This window comes from Mus caroli, chromosome 12 (genome assembly GCF_900094665.2).
Source record: "Mus caroli chromosome 12, CAROLI_EIJ_v1.1, whole genome shotgun sequence".
Classification (NCBI taxonomy): Eukaryota; Metazoa; Chordata; class Mammalia; order Rodentia; family Muridae; genus Mus; species Mus caroli.
The window spans coordinates 68,213,651-68,226,946 of NC_034581.1; the positions used below are offsets into that span (position 1 = coordinate 68,213,651).

General features: G+C 44.4%; 1 protein-coding gene across 1 annotated transcript in view; it reads left to right on the forward strand.

Moving 5' to 3' along the window:
* The window catches only part of Prkch (protein kinase C eta), a 195,795-nt gene that overhangs the window by 29,832 nt on the left and 152,667 nt on the right, over positions 1-13,296 (forward strand). The gene's annotated exons all lie outside the window — the stretch shown is intronic.

A 13,296-nucleotide genomic window follows, 5' to 3' on the forward strand; every position in this document is an offset into this window, starting at 1 on the left:
TGTGAGCCACCATGTGGTTGCTGGGATTTGAACTCTGGACCTTCGGAAGAGCAGTCGGGTGCTCTTACCCACTGAGCCATCTCACCAGCCCCGGTTTTTTTTATTATTATTATTATTTGAAACTGTTGGGGTCAGCCCTGTGTCTGAGCGCTAGAGCTGCCTTAGTTTGCATCTGGCCGGGTGTTAATTAACTGACTTTAATAACAGCATCTCTGGTGGAGAGTGGGGTGGCACCTGTAATTGAAAACATTAACATCTCTGCAGTGACAGACGAATGTCACTTTTCAGTGGCATGAACAAAGATCATGAGTTGTCACTTTGGGGACATATTTTGACCAGTACTTTAAATTCTGTTTTGGTTTTAGAACTGATTGAGTCTCACCACTGTGGATAAGAGAGTGTGGCCCTATGCATCCTGGGAAGATGGGAAGATGGGTCCCCTTAACCACTGGGGGCCAGTTGTACAAGTGGAATGGGATTATGGGGACATTGATGTTTTTCAAGCTACATATTTTTTTCAATAAGAATCTGCAATTTCATAATAACAAAAAATGGTTAAAGTGGACATATAAGAGGTATTGGAGGGATGAGACACAGCTCAGCTGGTTACCTACCTGGCGTATGGCCCGGGTAACAGCTTCACTCTCCAGTATGACACAGACAGACTAAATAAACAGAGACCTTTTAAAACAGGTGAGGTGGAACCTGTGGTTATCCTAGCACCCAGGAAGCAAGAGCAGGAGAATTGTTACAAATTCAAGGCCAGGCTGGTCTACATAGAGAGTTCCAGACCAACCAGGGCCACAGAGTAAGACACTGCCAAAAACAAAACAAAACAAAACAAAACAAAACAAAACAACCAACCAAAAAAAAACCCAACAACAAACAACAAACAAAACAAAAACAAAAAAGACTATGCAGAATTATATCTAATAAATCTGTAGTAGTATTTATTTTAGAATATCAAGACCATTTTCTCAACTTTTAGAATTTTGTAATGCAATTATATTTTATTGGATTTTACCTTTCTTGATTGTATTAGGAAAAAAAGGTCTGACAGTAAATTAGAAGCCTATCTCTCAAATGTATATACCACTTCCTTCTTGACGCTCTTTGCTGACTGTTAGCCGAGCCTGTTACATTTGGGATTCCTGCTGTTAGAAACCTCTCTGTGCTTGTTCTTAGGATAACCTGGTCCATTCAGGGTCGCCTGCAAGAAGCTTGCAACTGCCGTCAGATTAGTAACTGTAAGATGTTATTGGAATAAGGTTGCACTTATTTTTAGAAATGATTTTAAAGATTATTTATTTCATGTATATGCGTGTTTGCCTGGTTGTATGTATCTGTACTGTGTGTGTGTGCCTGCTGCCTCTGGAGGGCAGAAGGCATCAGATCCTCTGGGACTAGAGTTAAAGGTGGTTGTAAGCAGGGGGGGGGGGGCAACCTCAGGTTTTCTGTAAGGGCAACAAGGGCTCTTGGCTGTTGAACCATCTCTCCAGCCCCAGTGCTCTACTTCTAAAGGGGTCTGCAGTGTGTGAAGGTGGGCTGGATGGGCTTTCTGTGAATTTGAATGGATTATTATTTTAAATCGGGAGGCTCTGAACACTTTATGTCTGTAATATAAATGAGCTGGCTGGTTGTGTAATTTTATAAGTCGGTACTTAGGGATATGAAGCATGCCTGCTTTTACACTTTCCCATACTTCTCATGGAAGCCACCTGTTACCTTAGCTATGTTACTAATGTCACCGTTTTGCACGGTGGCTGTACATATTTCACACGGCGTTTTTTTATGTAACTTGCTGTGTTTTCGGCTGCTGCTCCCAATTCTTTCTCTGTGTTGCAAATAACACCTCCCTGAACCTGTAATTCTCCCTTTTCTGTTCTCTTTGGTTTTTGCGGTTGGGGTGGTTTTCTTAAGAAAGATCGACTGACTCCGTTAAGCACTTCTACACGAAGTCTTCCACGAGCACCTACTGAGCATTTGCCTTGTGCTGAGTTCTGGAGATACAGGGATGGACTTTAGGACCCAGATGCACAAGCTGTCTGAGTGTCCTGGTACCCCCTCCTTTCCCCTCCAGTCATCTGATTTCCCCTTAACTTCTACTTTACCAGTGGAGCTCCCATGGCCTTCATGTTCTGGGATCCCTTGTCCTAGCTCTGCCTTCCTCATCAGACTCTCAAGGCTGAGAGGAGACACGTCTCTGACTTGTCCCTGCAGTGCCCAGCATGTCATGCATAGCATACAGTAGGCCATGAATTAAATAAACAAGCATTTGAATGTGATTCCTGGTTTGAGAAGCTGAGAAGGTTAGAGGCAAACAGTGGCCTGGATCGGGATCGACAATATCAATTTTGCATATGTGATTTATAGTAAACAGAAAAGAAAACTTCTTTCTAGCTATCCCATTTCCTGCTTTACAGTGAGGTCCCTAGAAAGCTCCACTCCAACCTGACGTGAGATGCCTTATGACCAGACAGGAAGAACAGCTCACCTGAAGCTAATTCTTTTCGTGCTGTAGATGTGGCTTTTCTGTGTAAATCCATCATCTATGAGTCACTCCAACTGGCCAACTCACACCACGTGCCTTGAACACCCACCACTGTTGCCTTTTGATATCTGTCTGGGGTTGTTGTTTTTTCTTTTACTAGACAAATCCATTTCTTCTATGTCCTTGCTAGACCTATTCTGGTCTTCACGACCCTTTAAAAATCTTAACTCAGAAGAAAAGATTGATGTCCTGATGTCCTGATGTCCTGTAGTGTGTCCACTACTGACTCCTAAGGAAGAGGGATGCTTAAACCTAGGGAGGATACATGGACGATTCATTTTCTTATATATGATGTACTGAGTTTCTTAAGTCAAATGGAGAACTTTCCCTTTTAAAAGATGATCATCAATTAGGTGTTTAAATAATTTGACGCAAACTGGTCCTTTTATTTTTAACACTGTCAGGGAAGATTTTTGTGGACTTAAAATTAAGGCTGAAAACCTCTGACTTATGAACTGTTTCTTGAGTGGCTTCAACATACATTTCTTGCCACCAGCCGGCTCAGGATCAACATGACTATAATGTATTGCTACATCATAATTTTAATTTTTGTTTGCCTTCGTGTTTTTGTTTTTTGCTAACTGGAAATCTAGGTGAGCGTCATCAAAAACACTTGCCTGACTCAGTCTGAGTTTAGAAGGGCCGCTTGTGAGAGAGGCTGTCTACAGCCCATAGTGCTTAGATGAAGTCTCCTGAAATCACAGATCTTGTTCCATAGGATAGAAACTGGCAGGTGACTCACAAGGGGCGGACACCTGGAGCTAAGCCCGCGGGGAGGGCAGTCTTTCCGGTAGCACATTGCTAGCCACCCTTTTGAAGCATGCAGAGAACCTGAAGAGCAGGAAGTGCCAGTCCGAGGGCCTGAGCGCTTGGCATTCCTTCATGGAAAGATGACAGCTCATACTGGGTGAAAGAGGAAGCGGGAGGGCAGCTGAGGGGCATGGAACAGGAGTGTGACCTGACATTTCCACTGATCTGTGGGCTGCAGTCTTGTGAGGCGGGTTGTTAGGGGGGCTGGGAGAAACTGGAGTCTGTAGTCAAGCATTTCCACGTTAGCTGGTCTCCATGTGGATGTCCCGTAGACCTTCCAAGGAGGAGGGACTGGTGCCCATTTTCTCCTTGTGTCCCTTCATGTTCCAGATCGCTGGTGATTATAGCCATTTCCCTCACACTTAGTGCTGGCCTCATTTTAGGAACCAGGATTCTTCTATGATGAATTTCTGTACAGTATGAAAGGCTTTCACAGACCATTTGTCGGTTCCTCCTGATGTATTTCATGCTCTCTGTCTTTGTCTCTGTCTGTCTCTCTGTCTCTGTTTCTCTCTGTCTCTCTCTTTCACACACAAACACATTTATTTATTTATTTATTTACTTATTTATTTATTTATATTTGTTTATTTATTGTGTACCTGTGAAGATCAGAGGACAACTGACAGGAGTTGCTGTCTCCCACAGTATAGGTTTGAGCTTAAACTGTCCCACTCACGGGCACGTGCCTTCACGCTGAGCCTTCGTTCCAGCCCACCCCTGACTTGTTTTGAGGGTCAGTTGATTTTTTTTTTTTTTTTTGTCTCAGAGGCTCCCATAGCAAACGTCAGAGTATTGCAGGGCTAGTCCTTGTTAGGGCTGTCTAGGAAGATCTCCAGTGGAGAAGGGTGTTACCTTCCTGGATTCTTTGTTTCTATGGCTGGAGCCTTCTCTGAGGAGAGTGGAGGTATCGGTGGGCAGCCAGCGGTGAGCAGTCTGTAAAATGGAGAATCCTTGACTGCGGTCAGTACCTCAGACACTGTGACATACCAGCGCACCCGCCATCCTTGACGCCAGCATGCCGAAGTCAAGACTGCTCCCTCCTTACCTGGTTATCAGGCTGCACTGCTGCTCTCTGCTCCTCTTTGTTCTTCATTCGGCCACTGTTCTCCCTCAGTGACTCTTCACAGATGACTTTGTATCCAACTTTATTAAGAAACTTAAGAATGGTTGCGTGGAATGACCACCCATGCCCGTTTGGTGCCTATAACCTCAGTACAATCCCAGTCACCGGCTGCTTGCTTTGCCAGGGCTATCCCGTCTGCTCTGCTTTCTCCTAGATCACGCTCTATTAGTCAGTGTGTCTTCTTCTGCCGTGGCCTGTGTTTGCCATGTCTGCATTTCTCAGGCCCAGTACTGATGCCTAACTAACCCAGTGGATATGATCGGCTGCTGTGGTAGCATTCAGCACTGTTTACCTCCTGCTGGCCTTTAAAGAGTCTTTGGCTCACTCTGTGGTTTTCTTCTTTTTGGTTGCTTCTCTGCCTTACATTGCCTTAGCGGGCTTCTCATCCTTTGTCCATCCATCCTTTTTATTTTTAGAGTTTAGTTCAGGGGGTTGTTTTTCTTCTTCTCCCTACATCTGCTCCCTTGGTCTTCGTTGCCACGCCCAGGCTGATGTGTCCCGCGCCTCGGCCTGGCTTTGTAGTCTGGAGTCCAGCCAGCTGCTGGTTACCATGTATATATCTGAAAAGGTTTCTGGTGCTCTCCAGGTCTGGATGTACCACTGTTCCTCCCAGCCCTGCCTTGTCTGCTGTGTTTAGACCTCATTGGAATCAGAAAAGGATCTGAATTGTGCTTCTCCCTCTTATTGGATGTTTTGATCTTGAGCAAGTCATTCATTTTCCAAGCTTCAGTGTCTTACATGAAAAAAATTAAATTATTATTAGTGTCTTATGTGTGATATTTGTGCCTGTGGGGTTGTATGTGTGTCGTGTGTGACATGCGTGTAGGTCAGGGGACAAATCTGTGGAGAACATTCTCTCCTTCCACTTTGATGTGGGTTCAGGAATCAAACTCTCAGGTCAGCGGGCAGCAGCCTTGACCCATTGTTCTGCCCTCAGCTTCTTTTTGAGTCTGAGGTAACAATGTCTGCCTCACAAGAGTCTTCTGGGGTAGCCATAAAGTATTCAATGCACAGGGCGGAGTCAGAAGAGTGTGATGTTCCTGAGTGGCTTCTGGCTGTGTCCAGTCCCAGTTAGCGCCACTCATGGACTCATCAAAACTAATAATCTGGGAGTCCTCCCGAATACCTGTTTTCTTTAGCTCCCACATCCATCCGGTCTCCTGGGCTAGCAGATTCTAATGACTGTTTATCTCCTAGATCTGGAAATTTCTGAGGTCTCCCTTCAGACGCCAAAGACCAAGTTCCTTGAGGTGGTGCCATCTGAGCCTCTCTTCTTACCACTCCCTGACTCCAGATTTGTACTTGAGCAACACTTCCTGTTTCCCATTTCCCACCAGGCTCTCCTGCCTGCTTCCCATCTTCCTGAGCCTCAGGGTTTGGAATGCCCCTTCCTGCTTTCGCCATACGAATTCCTCATTCTGAGCTCTCAGTCCAGATGCTACCTCCTTCCTCTCTGATCCCTCCAGGAGAGGTCAGATCACCTCCCGAGGAGATCTGTTACCCTCTGGGATCAGCTTAAATTTACCATGTTGTATCATAATGTGTTTATATGTCTTTACCCCCCAAATTCAGTCCAAAAAAGACCAGAAAGTGACTTCCTTAACTTAGTATGTCCAGCTTCATGATTGACATGTAGCAGGCACCAATGAAATGTTTAGTAAGTGGATTACTGAGTTCAATGATGGACAAACCTCTCGGTGACATTGGTTTCTGAGGCAGGGCTGGGTCTGAGGAGTTTTGAGCTGTGCTCAGGGCATCCATAACTGAAGTTGTCACTCTAATATTCCTCTTATTGCCTCTTCACTTCTAAGGCCTGACACTGAAGTTGTCAATTCAGTGATGTCAGTGTGACCCTGAGAGTTATCCATAAGCACAACAAAATATTTAATATTGTAAGCTTACTTTTTAGCTTTTTTTCCCTTTAGGACACTATTTTAGAACTTCTGGCAATGTCAGCATGTTCTATTTGTATAAGAACTTCCATGATAGGTCCCACAGGTGGATTTTTTTCTAACTGGTGTTAAACCGTGGAGGAACCACTTTCCCAGAACTTACGTGAGATGTGAAGTAGACTGATTTCTGTGAAAGACTACCCAAGCCCTAACTTTGTATTTTTAAAAGGTAAACAATGAACCCCCAAGTGCAGTGAACATTTTAGAGCTACATTGCTCAGTACTGTGACCACATGTAGCCATTTCAGTTTGAATGGGATTAAAATGAAACAAGATGGAAGCTCAGTCCCTCCGAATGGGCAGCCCCACCAAAAGTCCTCAACGGCTCCTGGGTAGCGAGAGCCCAGCTGGCTGTCATGGAGGTAAACTTTCCTTCAGTGCAGAGTGTTCAGTTAGCAGCAGCTTAGGATGCGAGAATCCTGATGGATAATTCTGCAACCACCATACCACAGAGGGAGTCATGGTATAAGAATCCTTCCTGGGAACACCACACAGTTACTAAATCATTGTATATAGAGCATAGCATTATATCACTATGTCTTGTGAACGTCTTTGTAATGTTCAGAGAGTAGTGATCATGGCGTTCATCGTGTAGCATTGTCTGCCTGGAAACCGCTTTCTTATACAGCTTGAAGGGAAAAGAGAGGAACCCAAGTCTAGCCAATAGAATCGTTTCTCTCTGTTTTACATTCTCATAAAAAAACTTAGAGGCTAACATGATGCCTGGAAGTAAACATTTACGTTTCTTTTGAAAAAAATCCATGTGTGTTTTCTTTGGATGAAATGATTTTGTATTGTTGAAACATTTATTTACAAATTAACATCAAAAGAAAGGCAAAATCTTCAACTTCCTTTCCTGCCCAGTTGCCTTAGGTGGCTTCCAGGGCCTGAGGATCAAGAAGCAAGCAAAGGCTTATTGCAACTGGAACCAGGAAGTTCTTGCTGTAGCAATTGAACAGCGTCATGGACATGCCATAATCTTTCATTGGTAGGCAGCCATTTTTCCCCCACTCCAAGTATCTTGGGTCCCAGGGCCTGAGAGGGACAGGAGGGATTGGAACATTCAGCATAAGAATGGAAGACCTACCCATCCATCCCATCACACACACACACACACACACACACACACACACACAGGCACACCCACATGCATACCTATATTGCCACTCATGGGAAGCATGGGTGTGATTCCGAGATCACCATCCCTGGGAGACCACAGATGATCCCCACCTAGATGGCTTCTCCAGCTCATTTTAGACTATAAAGCCGGTAGTCTCTTCTTTAGATTATAGAGAGCTATTTCTTCTCCAGTTGGTGGGCCCATTACCCAGACTACTCAGAGCATTGCCAGGGTGAGTCCCTAGCTTTATCCTGTTTGTGTCTTTGGAAGGGAAGGGGCAGAGCTTGCAGGTACAGGTGTAGAATTCCCACTTGTTACCTTTCTGTAAAAAGTTCCGTTGTTGGGTTCCCCTTATTGAGGGACAGAGTAGGTAGATGACCTGTTTATGAATGAGTGAAAAAGCTATTTATCCCAGATAATATTCATAATAGGCAAAGAGGGCTGCTGACCACCATTAAATGTTTAGTTTATCAAAAAACTGCAGAGTTTCAGACAGTTTATTGGTGGAGTTTTCTGTATGATATGTCTAAAACTTCCAACATCGTTCTTGGGCTCAGTTTATAACCCCGGTGCCCTTTGAGAAGAAGCAGGCTAGCCGGGGATTGTGGAGTTAGGGTTTGGACAAAAACTCAAAGCAGGTTGACTCGTTTTCATAAAGAGCTTTTTAAAAATGAACAGACTTATCAAGTTCATTGATCACGTTGATGTGTATATTTGGTTATATATTTGAGTTTCACTGTGTGTAGTTTCCCAGTGTTAGAAAAATACAAGGACACAGGTGAGATAGTCTCAGAAGTGGTGTTCTTAGGGAATTAATTAGAAAAAAGTGGAATGTGCTCAAAAGGCTCTGCTGTCATACCAAAACCTTTTTGGAAATAAATTGTTGAATTAGGAAAAAATAAAGAAGCCAAGGTTAATGGGGAAACTAGGGTATTAAGAGGATTAACTTAAAACAAAGATGTATGTGTGTATGTGTGTGCATGTGTGTTTATGTGTTCATGCACACTCATGCACACTGACTTGCTTGCTGTGTGTTCCTGATACAGGCAGATCTGTGGAGGTCAGAGGTCAGCTTTCAGGCGTTGCTTCCCACCTTGCACAGGGTTAAGGCTGGGTCTTGCCTGTTGCTACTACTGAATACTCCAGGCTGGCTGCATGTCCCTGTCTCTGCCTTCTGTTTTGCATGGGTGCTAGGATTATAGATGCCACCGCCACATCTAGTTTTGTCCTTGTGCTCCTGGGATTAAGCTCAGTGTCTGGCTTGTGGTAGTAATGCTCTCATCTGTGAAGCCATCTCTCCTGTCCCTCGGAGGATTGCTCAGAAGACAATGAGACCTTTGATTGCTTGATTGTTTTTACTGTTCTGGTAACATCAGCCACTGAATTTATCCATGCCTGTGAGAAATCACAGATTCATTTTCGTTTGACTGCTTGGTTTTTGTTGCTCATGCATATTATTACATATTTGTGCATCTCATGTTTCGCGTGGCCTGCCACAGAGGAGGTGGGATAGTCAAGCATTTCTCTCAAGATCACTTTGCAACCACCCTAACAAGAAAAAGGGAGGTCCTCTTCTCTTGAATGCCTGTGCCACTTGGGCCAGTGTCACGGAACACAAGTTTTGTCGGAGCTCCACAATCCACTGATAGCCGTCTTTCATTTGATACTAGGCTAATCCCTGAGCGAGGGCATGAGTGAGGAGTAGTGTCAGTTTCAGGGAAGCAGGTCACCTAGAATGAAAACCTCTGCACAGGTGATGCCAGTGTCACCTTGGTGTGAGAGTGTCCTTAAGGGACATTGCCAAGAGAGAGCCCTTGTCGCTTGTGAAAAGAAGAGCATCAGAACAAAGCTGCCCACAAAACAATCTCACTCAGCTTGCTGGAGTGCTGGATAATGAGGATGGCTGGTCCTGATGAGGAGAAGAGAGCCACTCGTATCCTGCCATTTCCCTCTCTAGTGCCTACCACGTCCCCTTCCAGCAATGATCCCATTTTGCTTTTCAGATTTCTGTGGTTTCTCTAGGATATATACTCACATCTGTAGGAGCCTCCACAAGAAAGAACAGGAGACCCTTGTCTTCCAGAGTCTGGGTTACCTCATTTAACATGATCTTTCCTAGTTCCATCCATTTACCTGCAGAGTTCATGGCTTCATTTAACAACTGAATAGTACTCTGCAGTGGATAGGCACCAGCTTTTCACTGTCCAGTCATCATTGGGAGGGCATTTCGTTAGTGTGTTCCCATTTCCTGGCTCTTGAGAGGAGAACAACCCTGAGCAAGCACCTGTGGACTGGGACCACCTCCTTGGGGTGTAGGTCAAGCTGGGTTCTCTGGTGGATTTGTTTTTAGCTTTTTGAGAATTCCCCACAGTGATTTCCATAGTGGCTGCACCAGTTTTGGATCCCTTCAACAGCAAATGAGAGTGCCCCACCCCTACCCTTATCCTCCAGCATTTGATGTTGGTTGTTCTGTTGATCTTTATCATTTTGACCGAGTTAAGATGAAATATCAAAGTTGTTTTGATTTGCATTTCTCTAAATGCTAGGGATGGTGATTTTTTTTGTTCATATTTTGTAACCATTTTTGTTTCTTCTTTTGAGAACCCTCTGTATGGATCCCGGGCCCATTATGGGAAAATGGGGGAGGGAAGTTCTAATTAGTGGGAACAGAGGGAGAAATACAGAATAAGAAGAAATGAGGGTAAAACAGTGATAGGGTATCCAAAAAACCCACAAGGAAGCGTACTGTTAACTACCTAAAAATATCTATAGCACATAGAAGTTGATATATACATTTACATAGTTTAAGTGAAAATTTCCCATCTGGGCTAACAATGCTGCCTCAAAAGCAGGAGGCATGGAAGCCTGCCCCCCCCTTTTTTTTCCTTTTAATTTAAAACATGGTCTCACTTCGTGGCCTTGTCTAGCCTGGAGCTTCCTATATAAACCAGGCTGGCCTCAAACACACAGAGATCCATCTGCCACTGCCTCTGAACTACTAGAATTAAAGGCATGTGCCACCATGAGGAACTCTCCTTTGTGTTGTTGTTAGGGTTGTCCAAGAGTCTTTCAAAATATAAGCTATTGCTGTTGCCCTTGTTGTCCCCCCTAGAAGTGGACGGTAAGTCCCTTTCGCTCAAGACACTATGCATTTCAGACACAGGGTCCAGAGGACCTGAATTGGATCTGACCTGAAAGCCTCCTTCCTGAGGACTGGCTTTCGTGGTGTCAGAAGGTGCCGTATAGGCTTCCAAAGAATGGAAGCAGCCAGTGCTCAGCTGTGGTGTCACCACAACAATGACCTGCATGGCATGATAACCTTAAGATGGTGCAGGAGGTAACCAACAGCTATCTAGTCAAATGTAAGGCACACCCAACAAGAAGAAAATCATGCCTGGTACTGATAACGTAGTCAGGCATCCTATGAGGGCTAGTGAAGTCATGGATCTTGGAGGAGAACCTACAGCTGTCCCTTTACTTGCCAGCACAATTTCTAACAACATTCTAAATACTTATCCTTATGCCCACAGAGAAGTGTAGTCTCCACCCACATCAAGGTTGCTTACCTCAGTAACAAAGACCATTACAGGAAACGACAGCCCATGAAAATGCAGAGTTGTGGAGTCAAGTCCCACCTGACAACACAACTCTTGCACCTAAGGCTCAGGGATCATTGCAGACAAGGAGGCAGGAAGACTGTGGGAGCCAGAGGAACAGGAAGTTGTTGGTGAGATTGTGTCTCCCAGAAGTGTCAGAGAAGCTATACCAATAAGTCTTACCGTCACGGCTGCCTAAACATGACTCGAACAAGGACAAAACCCCTGGAATAGGCCACCCCCAAGTCAGCTTTAGTGTTTCATAGCAGAGTATAACGGAGTTGAGGTCTTGAAGACAATTTCTGGAGTTGGATAGTCTGGAAGGAGGAGGAAGACAAGATGAGCCAAGTGTAAGAGATCTGAAGAGCTGCTAAGACCCAATGGAGAGTTGGGACTATAAGTTTGGGGCTAGAAAGATGGTACGCACAGCCAGCAGAATGGGGGACATTACAAACTTGAGTTTGATCCAAAGAACCCACATTTTAAAAAAAGCAGGTGTGGTGGTCCATGCGTGGAACTCACTGCTGGGGAGGTAGAAACCTGAGGCTTGTTGGCTAACAGTCTGACCAAATTAACACACTCCAGGTGAAAGTAAATGCCCTGTCTCAAAACAAACAAACAAACAAACAAACAAACAAACAAAAAAAAACAAAACCACACACACACAATGGCAGGGAGGATCAACTAAGAAAGACACCTGAGGTTGACATCTGGCCTCTGTGGGTATAAGTGCACATCTGTGTACATACCTGTCCTCACTGTTTGAACACATGAACATGTGTGTACTCATTCATACATGTGCACACGTATACACACATCTGCATGCACGGAGACACACTAACACGCAGACACATGTATGCACATATTCACACACACACACACACACACACACACACACACACACACACACACACACACAGTGGCTCCAGGTATGTGAGGTATGTGGCTCGAGCTTGTATATTTGAGCAGAGGCAACAGATAAGATTGGTTCTTGGTAGCATTTGACCAGTTAGATGTGGTTGAGAGACAAGACAAGAGAGAGAAGTTAGGGCAGAGTGGGTGTGTGGGAGGGATGTTAAAAAAAGAAGAAAATGTACCAAAGGGCTAACAAAAACAGTGGCTACAGCATGTAATTCAGTTATTTGTGCCGAAGCACAGAACACAGTCCCTCATCCCAGACTAACAGGTGTCATAGAAGGGCAGGAGGCTGTTAATTGTTGTAGATTTCTGGACAGAGATGCTCCTGGGTGTGGCCAGGGGTAAATGGCAGAAGAGGCCTGTCAGGGAAGGCCTGTGGATGGAGGACAGAACCAGGTAAAATGGCAGGAGTAGGGCCTCTGTTCTCCTTCACATTATGTTTTAGGCTAGTATGTCTCCATAAGGCCTAAGTGCTTTAGCTGTCCTGTGGGATGCAGAGGCAGGTATAGGGCGGCATTGTGGAAGACTCCTGCCCATTTGTTTAAGGATGGAAAAAAGCCTGAGTTCCTGACTCTTTTAGGAGATTTGACAGTGGGTATAATTTATGGTAATATTTCATCTGTTTGTATTTTACTTTTTAGTCATTCCATTGTTTGCAATTTAGTTAGTGTATTGGCTCTGGGAAATGTATTTATTGTCATCATCACCGTTGTCGTCGTCATCATCATTGTCACGAAGATCATCATCATCATGATCATCATCTTTTGGGGTTTTCAAGACAGACTCTCTGTGTAGACCAGGCTGGTCTTGAACTCAGAGATCAACCTGACCCTGTTTACCCACTGCTGGGATTAAAGGCATGGGCCACCATGCTGGGCTGGGCAATGCATTTAAAGCTCTCTTTTCCTTTCTTTAAAGGGGTAGGAAGGGGTGTGCATGTTATACATTTCCCTAGATAATGGAGTAGTAACAAAAACAACTAACACTTGTAAAGCCGACTTGAGCATTTCCCAGTCTGCGGAAAGCAGTGGAGATGGGCTTGAATTCTGTGCATTTCCGTGTATTTCCATTTAAAGTCTCTTTTTTTTTTTTTTTTTTTTTTTTTTTTTTTTTTTTTTTTTTTTTTTTTTTTTTTTTTTTGTTTTTGTTTTTTCGAGACAGGGTTTCTCTGTGTAGCCCTGGCTGTCCTGGAACTCACTTTGTAGACCAGGCTGGCCTCGAACTCA